Below are 12,733 nucleotides of genomic sequence, written 5' to 3'. Positions count from 1 at the left end.
CACCAGTGTAGGCTATAGTATGTGTCCATTCTTAATATGACATTTAGCACCTACTGTACTATTGTAAATAGGAGTATTCCAGTTTGCACATCTCAGTACCATTTTCCAGGAAAATTCCTGATTATATTCAAAATTCTTACATTCTCTAGTTATTTTAGCACAGCATATGGTCAGAAAGTCCCTTAATTTATGGATAATTCATTTTAAGAAACTGTTTCATATTCTGAATTAGAGCAAAAGAGATATTCACTAATTTGAGGGTGGTAAGAGGAAGACAGATTGTGGAAAGAGAGGGAAAAATCAGAGAAAACTTTGTTTGGGTTAGTGTTCTTAGGCATTGAGTTAATAAACTTTTTTTACTTGATAATTGTTCATTTTTAGTATTTAGTAGATGTAGACTTATGGACACAGAGCTATAACTAGAATCCACTTAAGCGGATACCTGCTTAATCAGGGTGGTACTCCTGCACTGTCATTAAGTTAGACTTTTACTGAAATCTGTCTGATGCCTTAACTCTTTAGACAAGAAATCTCTTTAGGTAATGATGAATAATTTTCTTTTAACTGTGAGAATACTTTGTGAAAATTTTGCAAATCTAAATGAAAATCAAATATGTATATTATTCTGATTGACACATGATCTTTGATTTGAATAAAAGTTGTTTGATGACAAAAGAAAATTGCCAATGTGTAGCATAAGGGTTCACCAGATTTTGGTAAGTAATATCTTTTCCCCAAAATGGATACATTAGCTATGCATTGCTTAGAGTACAGAGTGTGGGTGGTTTTTGGTGTTTGTGCAGTTTGGGGGTTTTGGATTTTTTTTTTTGTTTTTTTGTTTGTTTCGTTTGGTTTTTTGAGTACCCGCATTAAAGATCCGATGAATATAGAAAATGTTGAACTGTCTTATCAAGGATTGACCTGATTGTTTTTAACTAAAATAATTGACTGTGGATATTTATGCCCTAGACAACGTAGCTGATCCGAATTAGAAAATGTTTCTCAGAACTGTTAACAGACAGTCATTCTTTCAGATTGTTGAGGAAGAGAGTGAGAGAAAAATATGTATGATTTTTTTCCCATTTGAAATATATTACTTGTGGTTCTGCCATACTACTGCTATACACTTTAAAAAAAAAACAACAAAAAAACACCCCATCCTTTTTTGAGGTAGTTTTTATTCTTCTGCCTCATTCTTAAGGCTAATATTTCGTCATGGATATTTTTAGTAAAAGTCATGGGCAATAATGAAAAATTCACAGAACCCCGTGACCTGTCCCTGACTTTTACTAAAAATATCCATGACAAAATGGAGAGCCTGGGCAGCTCCAGGGGCCCTCTCTGCTGGCGGCTCTGAGTTGCAGGGAGCACAGCCTCCTGGGGCGGCAGGGGAGCGACGGAGATGGAGAGCTCTGGGGGCCCACCCTGCCACCCGTGGAGGTGGCTGGGAGCTGCGGGGTGGCCAGGAACTCTGGGGGTCCCCCTGGGTAACATGGAGGCGGAGAGCTGCGGGGTCCCCACTGCTGCCCATGGGGTGGCTGGGAGCTGTGGGGTCCCCCCCGCCTCCCTTCGGGGCGGCCAGGAGCTGCGGGGGGGTCTGCCTGCTGGCACTGGCTGAGGTCACGGAAGTCTTTGGAAGTCACGCATTTCGTGACCTCTGTGACTAAATCGCAGCCTTACCCATTCTCATTCCCCCATTATTCCCTACTGCATTTCTCCAACTTTCCACAGAATCATGCTGCCAACCGCCTTTGTCAAGTGAGATAAAGGAACACACAAAACCTCCACTGAAGCTTCTATTAGTTAGTTTGGTCGATAAACAAAGAAACTCAAAAGATGATTTGCTAAAAGAGGTTAAAATAGGGAAAGAACACATTAAAAATTACTTAGACTAGTTAGATATCTTCAAGTCACCAGGGCCTGATGAAATACATCCTAGCATACTCAAGAAGGTGACTGAAGATATCTGAGCCATTAGTGATTATCTTTGAAAAATCTTGGAAGATGAGATTCCAGAGCATTGGAAAAGGGCAAATATAGTGCCCATCCATAAAAAGGAAAATAAGGACAACCCGGGTAATTACAGACCAGTCAGCTTAACTTCTGTACCCAGAAAGATAATGGACCAAATAATTAAGCAATCAATTTGCAAACACCTAGAAGATGATAAGGTGATAGGTAACAGTCCATATGGATTTGTCAAGAACAAATTGTGTCAAACCAACCAAATAGCTTTCTTTTACATGGTAATAAGCATTGTGGATAGCGGGACAGCGTTAAGACTTGGTATATCTTGACTTTAGTAAGGGTTTTGATACTGTTGCACATGACCTCATAAACAAACTAGGGAAATACAAACTAGATGGAGCTAATATAATGTGGGTGCATAACTGTTTGGAAAACTGTTCCCAGAGAGTAGTTATCAGTGGTTCACAGTCAAACTGGAAGGGCATATCTAGTGGGGTCCCACAGGGATCAATTCTGGGTCTGGTTCTGTTCAATATCGTCAGTGATTTAGATAATGGTATAGAGAGTACACTTATAAAGTTTGTGGACACCACAAGTTGGGAGGGGTTGCAAGTGCTTCGGAGGACAGGATTCAAATTCAAAATGATGTGGATAAACTGGAGAAATGGTCTGAAGTAAATAGGATGAAATTCAATAAGGACAAATGCAAAGTATTCCACTTAAGAAGGAACAGTCAGTTGCACACATACTAAATGGGAAATGATTGCCTAGGAAGGAGTACTGCAGAACGGGATCTAGGGGACAGAGTAGATCACAAGCTAAGTATGAGTCAACATTGTAACACTGTTGCAAAAAAAGCAAACGTTATTCTGGGATGTATTAGCAGAAGTGTTGTAAGCAAGACACAAGAAGTAATTCTTCCGTTCTACTCCGCACTGATTAGGCCTCAACTGGAGTACTGTGTCCAGTTCTGGGTGCCTCATTTCAGGAAAGATGGGGACAAATTGGAAAAAGTCCAGAGAAGAGTAACAAAAATGATTACAGAAAACATGACCTATGAAAGAGAAGTGGAAAAGCGGCATGATCTATGAAGCAGCATTACCTATGAAGGAGAAGCGGAAAGCAGCTCGGGCCACAGGGACGTGCTGGCCGCCGCTTCCTGCAGCTCCGATTGGCCGGGAATGGTGAACCACAGCCACTGGGAGCTGCGAGGAGCTGTGCCTGCGGACAGTCAATGTAAACAAAATGTCTCACGGCCTGCCAGCAGATTACCCTGATGGGCTGCATGCCGAAGGTTGACGACCCCTGTTCTAGGCTTTACAGTGACACATAGGGTGACAATCCTGGAGTCTTATTATATAGATATAGGATTTGATTTTGTATTGAAATATCGTGTTTATTGGGTTGTCTCAAACAGACGCATGTGACACACATGTCGGTGTTTATCTCTATTTGCATCTGCATTTAGCCGGTCCTAGGTGTAGCCTGAAGGGTGGAGGGAGCTGGCATCTTACTTTGGTGGCTTTCTCTCCCTTTATTTACATGTTTTCTGTTTATGGGTTGTTACTTCCCTGAGGCATTGTGCTGGACTGGTGCATGAAGAAGGAAAAAGAAATGAGTAATTTACTTACGGCTTTTTTTTTTTTTCCCAAAGCTCCCACAAAACATTTGTTGAACATAACCAAGTTAGTTTGTCCCAGTTGGCTTTATAGAATGCTCTAATGTCATGTCAGATGCTTGGATGGGAGAAAATTACACTTAATTACCTATGTGGCTTTTTAAAAAAATCAGTCCCTCCCTCACCATCATCACCCCTCATAAACAGACACTTCCATTTTTCTTAAGGCAGCCCACTTATAGCATCCTTGAGTGGGAAGCAGGCTGCTAAAATTGTGAGCAGGAGTATAAACATTGGCTCCAATCTTCCATTGATCAGTAGGCTGAGTTTCCATGCACCAGAAAGCAGGTGCATAGCCCCAGGAGACATAATTCATTCCTATCCACAGAGCAAATGAACTGCTCAGCTGGAGCTACTAAAATACAGAAGCTCTTCATTTGGTTGTCATTCACTCCAGAAGCACACTGATGCAATTAGATTTGAACTTCAATAATCTACTATCATTAAAGAGGAAATTTATTTTAATTCCTGTCCCCCTACCCTACCCCTCCCTCATACCCCCCAAAATCCTGCTGTTTTTATTTTCCACATGTGAGCTACCTGTGATAAACATCATATTTTGAGAACATTGAGTACATAAGGTGAAATTTTAAAAAGCGCTAAGTAACTTAGGCTCCTAAGTCCTATGACTTTGTCTGGTAAATGACGGCAGTGTTTTTGAAAATTTTGCTCATATAACTATTCACTGCACAAGTAGTGGTACACACAAACACACACACGTGTGACAATCACAACGTGCATGTGTGTATGTGTGTATCTATATATTATTAGGGAGCAGAAGTGTAGAGTAAGGACCTGATCTTGAAAATAGCTCTGCATGAGAACAGGGGTCCCCCATACGGAGCTGCATGAAAGACTGGGCCTCAATTATTATAACTCAATAGATCATGTATTCCATTTTGTAAAATTTAATCGTTACCGGTTTTACTAGTTCACTGTGTACCAGCTGTTTTGTTTTTTCCTACCTTTATTTTGTCTACACTACATTTTAGCCACTGTGCTAATGCACTGGTATTAACCATGATTTGCACTCCTGCAACTTGCTCCAGCTGACTTACTCCAGCTGACTGTTCTATTGACACACAACATCTAAAGGGTTTGCACTTGTGTAGCTGCGCTGGTGGCTCAAAACCCAGTATAGACCCTTTGACTAGAGTAGTCATTTTAAAAGTGAGGTGTTTCGGTAGGGTAGACTGCTGAATTTTGTAGAGGCTGGGTCCTTTGTGTTTGTGCTTACATTTTATCTAAAACTGAAATTTAAAGGATAGTAGGAGGCATTATTTCGAAGATGGTATTTACAATTTTAACAGAGTTGCCTGAGGTTGGGAGGTTGATTACACTGAAATATGAGACATGGATTGCAACATGAATTAAAAGAATATAATGCTTTATATGCAGTGTGGTTGTAGCTGTGTTGGTCCCAGGATATTAGAAAAAGAGCTCTGTAAACTCAAAAACTTGTCTCCTTCACCAACAGAAGTTGGTCCAATCAAAAATATTACCTCATCCACCTTGTCTCTCTCCTATGCTTTATATTAGGGCTGTCAATTAATCACAGTTAAGTCACGTGATTAACTCAAAAATTAATCACAATTAAAACAATTAATCGCACTTATAACAATAGAATACCAATTAAAATTTAATAAATATTTTTGGGTGTTTTTCAACATTTTCAATATTGATTTCAGTTACAACAGTGCTCACTTTATATTAGTATTTTTATTACAAATATATATATTGTAAAAATGATAAAAGAAATAGTATTTTTCAGTTCACCTCATACAAGTACTGAAGTGCAATCTCTTAATCGTGAAAGTGTAACTTATAAATACAGATTTTTTTTTTTTTTTGGTTACAAAACTGCCCTCAAAAACAAAACTGTGTAAACCTTTAGAGCCTACAAGTCCACTCAGTCCTACATCTTATTCTGCCAATCGCTAAGACAAACAAGTTTGTTTACATTGACGGGAGATACTGCTGCCTGCTTCTTATTTACAACGTCACCTAAAAGTAAGAACAGGCATCATTCGCATGGCACTTTTGTAGCCGGCGTTGCAAGGTATTTACATGCAACATATGCTAAATATTTGTATGCCTCTTCATGCTTCGGCCACCATTCCAGAGGACATGCTGATGATGCTCGTTAAAAAAATAATTCGTCAATTAAATTTGTGACTGTAGGGGGAGAATTGTATTTTACCCACTCTGTTTTACCCACATTTTGCATATATTTCATGTTATAGCAGTCTCGGATCATGACCCAGCATGTGTTCATTTTAAGAACACTTTCACAGCAGATTTGACAAATGCAAAGAAGGTACCAATGTGAGATTTCTAAAAATAGCTACAGCACTCGACCCAAGGTTTAAGAATCTGAAGTGCCATCCAAAATCTGAGAGGTACGAGGTGTGAAGCACGCTTTCAGAAATCTTAAAAGAGCAGCTCTCTGATGCGGAAACTACAGAACCCAAACCACCAAAAAAGAAAATCAGCCTGACTCAGATAATGAAAATGAACATGTGTCAGTTCTGTGCACTGCTTTGGATCGTTATCAAGCAGAACCCATCATCAGCATGGAAGCATGTCCTCTGGAATGGTGGTTGAAGCATGAACGGACATACGAATCTTTAGCTTATCTGGCATGTAAATGTCTTGCAACGCTGGCCACAACAGTGCTATGTGAACACCTGTTCTCACTTTCAGGTGACATTGTAAACAAGAAGCAGGCAGCATTATCTCCTGCCAATAGTAACCAACCTTGTTTGTCTAAGTGATTGGCTGACTAAGAAGTAGGACTGAGAGGACTTGTAGGCTCTAAAGTTTTACATTGTTTTATTTTTGAATGCAGTTTTTTTTTCATAATTCTACTTTTGTAAGTTCAACTTTCATGATAAAGAGGTTGGACCACAGTACTTGCATGAGGTGAATTGAAAAATACAATTTTTTTTTTACAGTGCAAATATTCGTAATCAAAAATAAATATAAAGTGAGCACTGTACACTTTGTATTCTGTGTTGTAATTGAAATTAATATATTTGAAAATTTAGTAAACATCGAAAAATATTTAAAATAAATGGTATTCTATTGTTTAACGATTAATTGCACTGTTAAACAATAGAATACCATTTATTTTAAATATTTCTGGATAACAGCACAATTAATCCCAATTAATTTTTTAATCGCACGATTATCGCGATTACTTTTTTTAATCACCTGATGGCCCTACTTTATATTAATCCTGGAAATCTTTGTGTGGCATGAACTGTACAGTAAGGCCCTGATCCATTAAAGTACTTAAGCACTTTGAGCATTTGAATACTCCATCAAAGTCGATAGGGTTTAAACACGTGCTTAAAGTTGCACATGTGCTTAAGTGCTATCCTGGATCGGGGCCCATATGAATGTTTGTTTTAAAGCATGGAATATGCCATGCTACATATTTTCCCTTCTTTGTATGCTTTAATTTATAATCCTCAGGAGGGTGCCATCATAAGGTCTTACCTCCAGCTGGGTGGCTGAGTGAACAAACAGCTGCTTTCAAAGTCAGCATCAATGGTTTAGCTCAAGGTGTGTGCTTTGAGAATAGTGCAGCTGGCGTTGTTATCCCAGGACGCCAATCATATCTGTTTCCATCACTACATATTTGAGTCTTTGGCACAGGGAGAAAGATTCATAACTCTGTTATTTAAATCCTGCTCATAATCTATAGCATATGTTGATTCCTGTTATGGTATCTTCACTTGCTCTCTTAAACAATCAGCTTGTTTAACAGTGAACATTTTGTAACTGCTATAGTTAAAAGTAACACCTAAGATTATTGTAACTGTAAGAATTTAGCAAAACAGTTTTTCTCAGTTTCACTTTGTGTATTTGAGAATGCTTTCTATACAGTCACTTTCAGTGTTCCCCCTGAATACAGTCATAGATTCCAAGGCTAGAAGAGACCACTAGATTATCTAGTCTGACCTCCTGAAAGGCAAACTAGCAGAATCTGCTGTGCCACAGTGCTGTGTAAAAGGAGCTAATTAAAACAATCCTTCAATTAGGCCTTGTCTCTGTTGTGGGATCAGCCCTGATTCAGCCATTGGTGGTCAGCAACCCATGTAGCTCAGCTTGTTTGAGGAGGGGTAAATTAAGCTAGCCAAATCTTGGCTTTGCTTGTCTAAACCTGAGGATTTGCATCAGTGCACCTACACCTTCTGCAGGCCACCAGTGACTAAATCCCAAGTAGATAACAGGTCTTGGCAATGCTGAAAAGACCATTGTAATTATCAACAGGGGAGTAAAAAAAGCCTTATTAAAATGTTTCAGTTGCTATATATCTCCCTGAAAGTGGCTATATTTCAGTGCTGAAGTGATTCTAGTATGTCATTTATTAGTTTTAAGCCCCAATCCCACAACTTGTTCCATACTATTGGACTAACCCCCAGGGAGTCAGTAGGTCTGTGTGTGGTTCCAGGGGCTTTCCTGTGTGGAACAAATTCCCATTCACAACAAGTTTGTAAGGCACTTCAGACCTTTTTTGGATGAGAGGCACTAAATAAATGGAAGATAGTTTTACTGCGAACACAATACTGTATGTACTCCCCAAATAGCATAATCTAAATGTAAAAATAAGTAGTTCAATTGTTAAATCCCAGAAGACACACCAAAGGATGATCCATTCTCAAACCCCGAGCCTATAAATACTTAAGCCTGTCTACACACAGCTTTATAGCAATATGACTAGGTTTAGTTAGAAGTGTGATTTTTTTTGTAAACTGTTGTAGTTATACTGGTACAACCCATAATGTTGATTGAGTTATACATGGTGCCTTGGTATATTGATATATCTTATTCCCCTTCCCATATAAGCATCTTGATACCTGTATACATAAAGCAGTACAACTTTTGTGTGTAGACTAGGCATTAAGCATGTGAGTAATACCACTAACTTCAGTGGAACTACTCATTTAAGCACCTGCTTAAATGCATGCAGAATCAGGACCCAAGTCAGGGCAGTTGTTGTAGTTTAGCTTGGGTGGAAGTTAATTTATTTTCAAGGGCACATCTTGATCTGTGTTTCAGTTAGGGTTGCCAGGCATCCAGTTTTCAACCTGACTCCTGGTTGAAAAGGGACCCTGGTGCCTCTGGTTGGCACTGCCGACTGGGTCGTTAAAAGTCTGGTTGGCAGCTCAGAGGAAGCCCGGGATGAAGGCAGACTCCCTACATGCCCTGGCTCCATGCAGCTCCCCGAAGCAGCTGCCAGGTTCTTGCGGCTCCCAGGCGCATGGGCGGCCAGGAAAGCTCCGTGCACTGTCCCTGCCCGAGTGCCAGCTCCGCAGCTCCCATTGGCTGGGAACCGTGACCAATGGGAGCTGCAGGGATGATGTCTGTGGGTGCAAAGGCAGCGCACGGAGCCTCCTGGCTGCCTATTCACCATGGGGCTGCAGGGACCTGGCGGCTGCTTCCTGGGAGCCAGGACCCCGAACTCCCTCCTGCCCATCCCAATCCCCTGCTCCAGCCCTGAGCCCCCTCCCGCACCCAAACTCCCTCCTGGAGCCTGCACCCCGCCCTTACCCCAATCCCCTACCCCAGTCCTGAGCCCCTCCTGCACCCCAAACTCCTCATCCCTGGCCCCACCCCAGAGCCCACACCCCAAGCTGGAGCCCTCACCCCCCCACACACCCCAATGCCTGCCCAGAGTCCCCTCCCACACCCAAACTCCCTCCCGGAGCCTGCACCCCGTTAGATTAAAACTAACATGGATATGCCTACGCATGCTACAGTCACACCTTTACTTTGCAGTGTAGACGTACTGCTTCTGCTGGCATTTTGGAAGTAGTGCCTCCTACAAGAAATGATCTCGAGAATTTGGGCATGCCACTGTTGTGTTCTTTATTACAGACTGAATAGGTAGTGAAGTCTATAGTTACAGTTGCCCAACACTTTCCATTATAGGATGATGTTTTCATTTGCTTATAACTTTGCCAAACTTCAGAAGTTTGGGCTGAAATTTTCCATGTGAGGTATTTGTTTCAGACAGATTTTTAAAAAATTTCTGGTAGATCGCTTCAGCCATTTCTTATAATGAAATGAAGGGGGGAATATAATTATGTTTAAAAATTGTTAAACCTGTTTGTTGAGAGCTCTAATGCTTTCATGCTTTGGAGCAGGGACTTGAGCGGGGGGAGGAATAGCTCAGTGGTTTGAGCATTGGCCTGCTAAACCGAGGGTTGTGAGTTCAATCCTTGAGGGGGCCATTTAGGGATCTGGGGCAAAAATTGGGGATTGGTCCTGCTTTGAGCAGGGGGTTGGACTAGATGACCTGCTGAGGTCCCTTCTAATCCTGATATTCTATGACTCTATGAAATTTTGCAGGAGAGATTGATTATTCTGCCTTTTGTCGTCCCCATGAAACTGCCAACATTTGGCCAAATTATAGTTTGCTCAAAAATCTCGGTTCCCACATGCTCAGTAGATTTCTGTTAGAATTTGGCAGCTACATTTTCCAATGATTCCATCTCCATTTCCAGCTCCATCTCTTCGCTGCTCCTTTGTGCTGACCAGACTCTCACATATGCTATCTCTACAGAGGAACTGAGCATGATCCGTCCCTGGGCTGTAGGAGCTGCTGTGTCACCAGGCATAGGAACTGAGAGCGGGGAGACTCTTTCCAGAGCTCTTAGTGCTCCCCTGGTGGTAGCCAGGCAGCATGGAGGAGAAGGAGGAAGTTGCCTAAAGAAATGCAGAGGCATGAGGAGCAGTGTGGGGGAAAGGGGAAGAGATGCAGGGCAGGGGGACAGCAACAGGAATTCAGAGGGAGAATAGGAATCGGTGGGAGGTGTGTGTTAAGAACAGGAGGGAGAAGATGGGGGCAGACGACAGAGCAGAAACAGAGTGGGTGGGAAGAAGGGAAGGAGCGAGGATAGGAGAAGAGTGTGGGAGGGCAGGAGCCACAGAGTGGGGAGGATAGGAATGGAGTCAGGAGCCAGGCAGGGATGGGGGAGGGGAAGGAAGATGATCAGGAGCCAGTGGGTTAGCAGCTGTTGGTGGGGGGAAGGGTGCTAGGAGCAGAAGGGTCTGTAACCATTAGAGAACACTCCTCTATACAACCTGGAATTGAACCCAGAATTCTGGAGTCTCTACATTCCTGATGATCTAGCAAATAGCTGTGAAAACCCACTGCCAAAGTATGTGTGTCTATCTCAGGGGCAGGCAAACTTTTTGGCCTGAGGGCGCATCAGGTTTCTGAAATTGTATGGCTGGCCAGTTAGGGGAGGCTGTGCCTCCCCAAGCAGCCAGGCACGGCTGGCCCCCGCCCCCATCTGACCCCCCCACTTCTCACCCCCTGACAATCCCCCCGGGACTCCTGCCCCATGCAACCCACCCTGTTCCCTGACGGTCCTCCGGAAACCCCTGCCCCATTCACCCCCACGCTCTGAGTCCCCTGACAGCCCCTAGACCCCCCGCCCCTAACTGCCCCCCACTGCCCTATCCAACCTCCCCCTCTTCCTGACTGCCCCCCCAGGACCCCTGCCCCATCCAACCACCTCTTCTCCCTGACCGCCCCCAGACCCCTCGCCCCTAACTGCCCCTGCCCCTAACTGCCTCCCACCACCCCATTCAACCCCCCCCCTCCTTCCTGACTGCCTTCCTGGGACCCCACCCCCATTCAACCCCCGTTCCCCGCCCTCTGAGCACCCTGCCCCCATCCATGCCCCTGACCACTCTTTGAAGTCCCCTGCCCTCTATCCAGCTCCGCCCCTGCTCCCTGCCCCCTTACTGCGCTGCCTGGAGCACCGGTGGCTGGGGGCGCGGCTGCACCAGGACAGGCAGCCGTGCTGCACAACACAGAGCACCGGGTCAGGCCGGGCTCTGAAGCTCCGCCGCCCAGAGCATTACGCCGTGTGGCGGCATGGCTGCGGGGGAGGAGGGAACAGCAAGGGAGGGGCCGGGGGCTAGCCTCCTGAGCCAGGAGCTTAGGGCCCGGGCAGGGCAGTCACACAGGCCGAATGAGGCCTGCAGGATGTAGTTTGCCCACCTCTGGTTTATCTCCATCTAGTGTTAGGTCCACATAGAAGATAGCCTTCTACTGCTACCAGATACTCCATGAACTCAAGTGGTAGAGATCTGTATTGCGTATCTAAAGATCCCAACCCTACTGGTGACCTATTTGGGGATTTAATATGGTTCCGCAGGATTAAATTTCTGTTTTTCAGTTTTTTTAAATTTAGGAAATTACAGTTAAAAAGATGTTAAAAGAATATTAAGGGTGCGAAGTCTAGCAACAAACAAGGTGGGGGTTTACAGACAAGTGTCCTTCATTACAGAACCCTGACTTATTCTGGAAGCACAGCCTGTTCTGTATATTGAATGAAGCAGGGGTCCTGTGGAAAAATGTAATTGTGTAATTAAAGACTGTATCATAATCCATATGCACAAGGGGGGCAAATTAAGGTTGCATGGGCAATCTAACTTTTGAGTGTTTGATTTTGCAATCTTAATTTTCTTTTAATGTTGTTTAATGTCATTCATATAGTGTCCACTTGAATTTGCCTACAACATAAGGTGTTTTGTGAGGATTCATTGTTTAGTACTTGTAAAATAGCTTTGTGATTCTAAGATGAAAATTGTTATATAATCTCAAAGTTATTCTTATTTATGAATAGTTGGACATCAATGCCTCGTCTTCAGTCAGCAGCAGACATATTTTTTTAACTCATGGACCATAGGCGCTACATACATTTCATAATGTTTTTTTGTAGTCTGTCCCCTTCCTGTCTTTCATGGTTTGCAAATTTATTTTTGTTTTATTGTTTTGGCAATTCCAGTAGTGCTTACCTGTGGTTTGCCAGAATTGGTATTTCCTGAGTAACTGATGAGTACTCTATATGGTACCTGCAAGCAACAGCAGAGAAAATCATATAAGTATAGTTTACAAATGAAACATGTTAAATAGTTTGTTGATTTCAGTTCCCATAACACTAATCTAGAAATACTGAGAAATGATGTTGAAAAGACTTAAGCAAAGTATTGTACATAATTTTTGAAGGTGACTTGAAAATGAAAAGAAAAAAATGAGCCTTGTCCTTTTTCTCCCTCATG

The 12,733-nt window shown here is 42.8% G+C and overlaps 1 protein-coding gene across 1 annotated transcript in view; it reads left to right on the top strand.

Moving 5' to 3' along the window:
* The window catches only part of ARID2 (AT-rich interaction domain 2), a 166,747-nt gene that overhangs the window by 111,096 nt on the left and 42,918 nt on the right, over positions 1-12,733 (top strand). The window lies entirely within an intron of this gene.

This window comes from Lepidochelys kempii, chromosome 1 (assembly GCF_965140285.1).
Source record: "Lepidochelys kempii isolate rLepKem1 chromosome 1, rLepKem1.hap1, whole genome shotgun sequence".
NCBI classification, from domain to species: domain Eukaryota; kingdom Metazoa; phylum Chordata; order Testudines; family Cheloniidae; genus Lepidochelys; species Lepidochelys kempii.
This window is presented reverse-complemented; position numbering and strand designations above follow the sequence as displayed.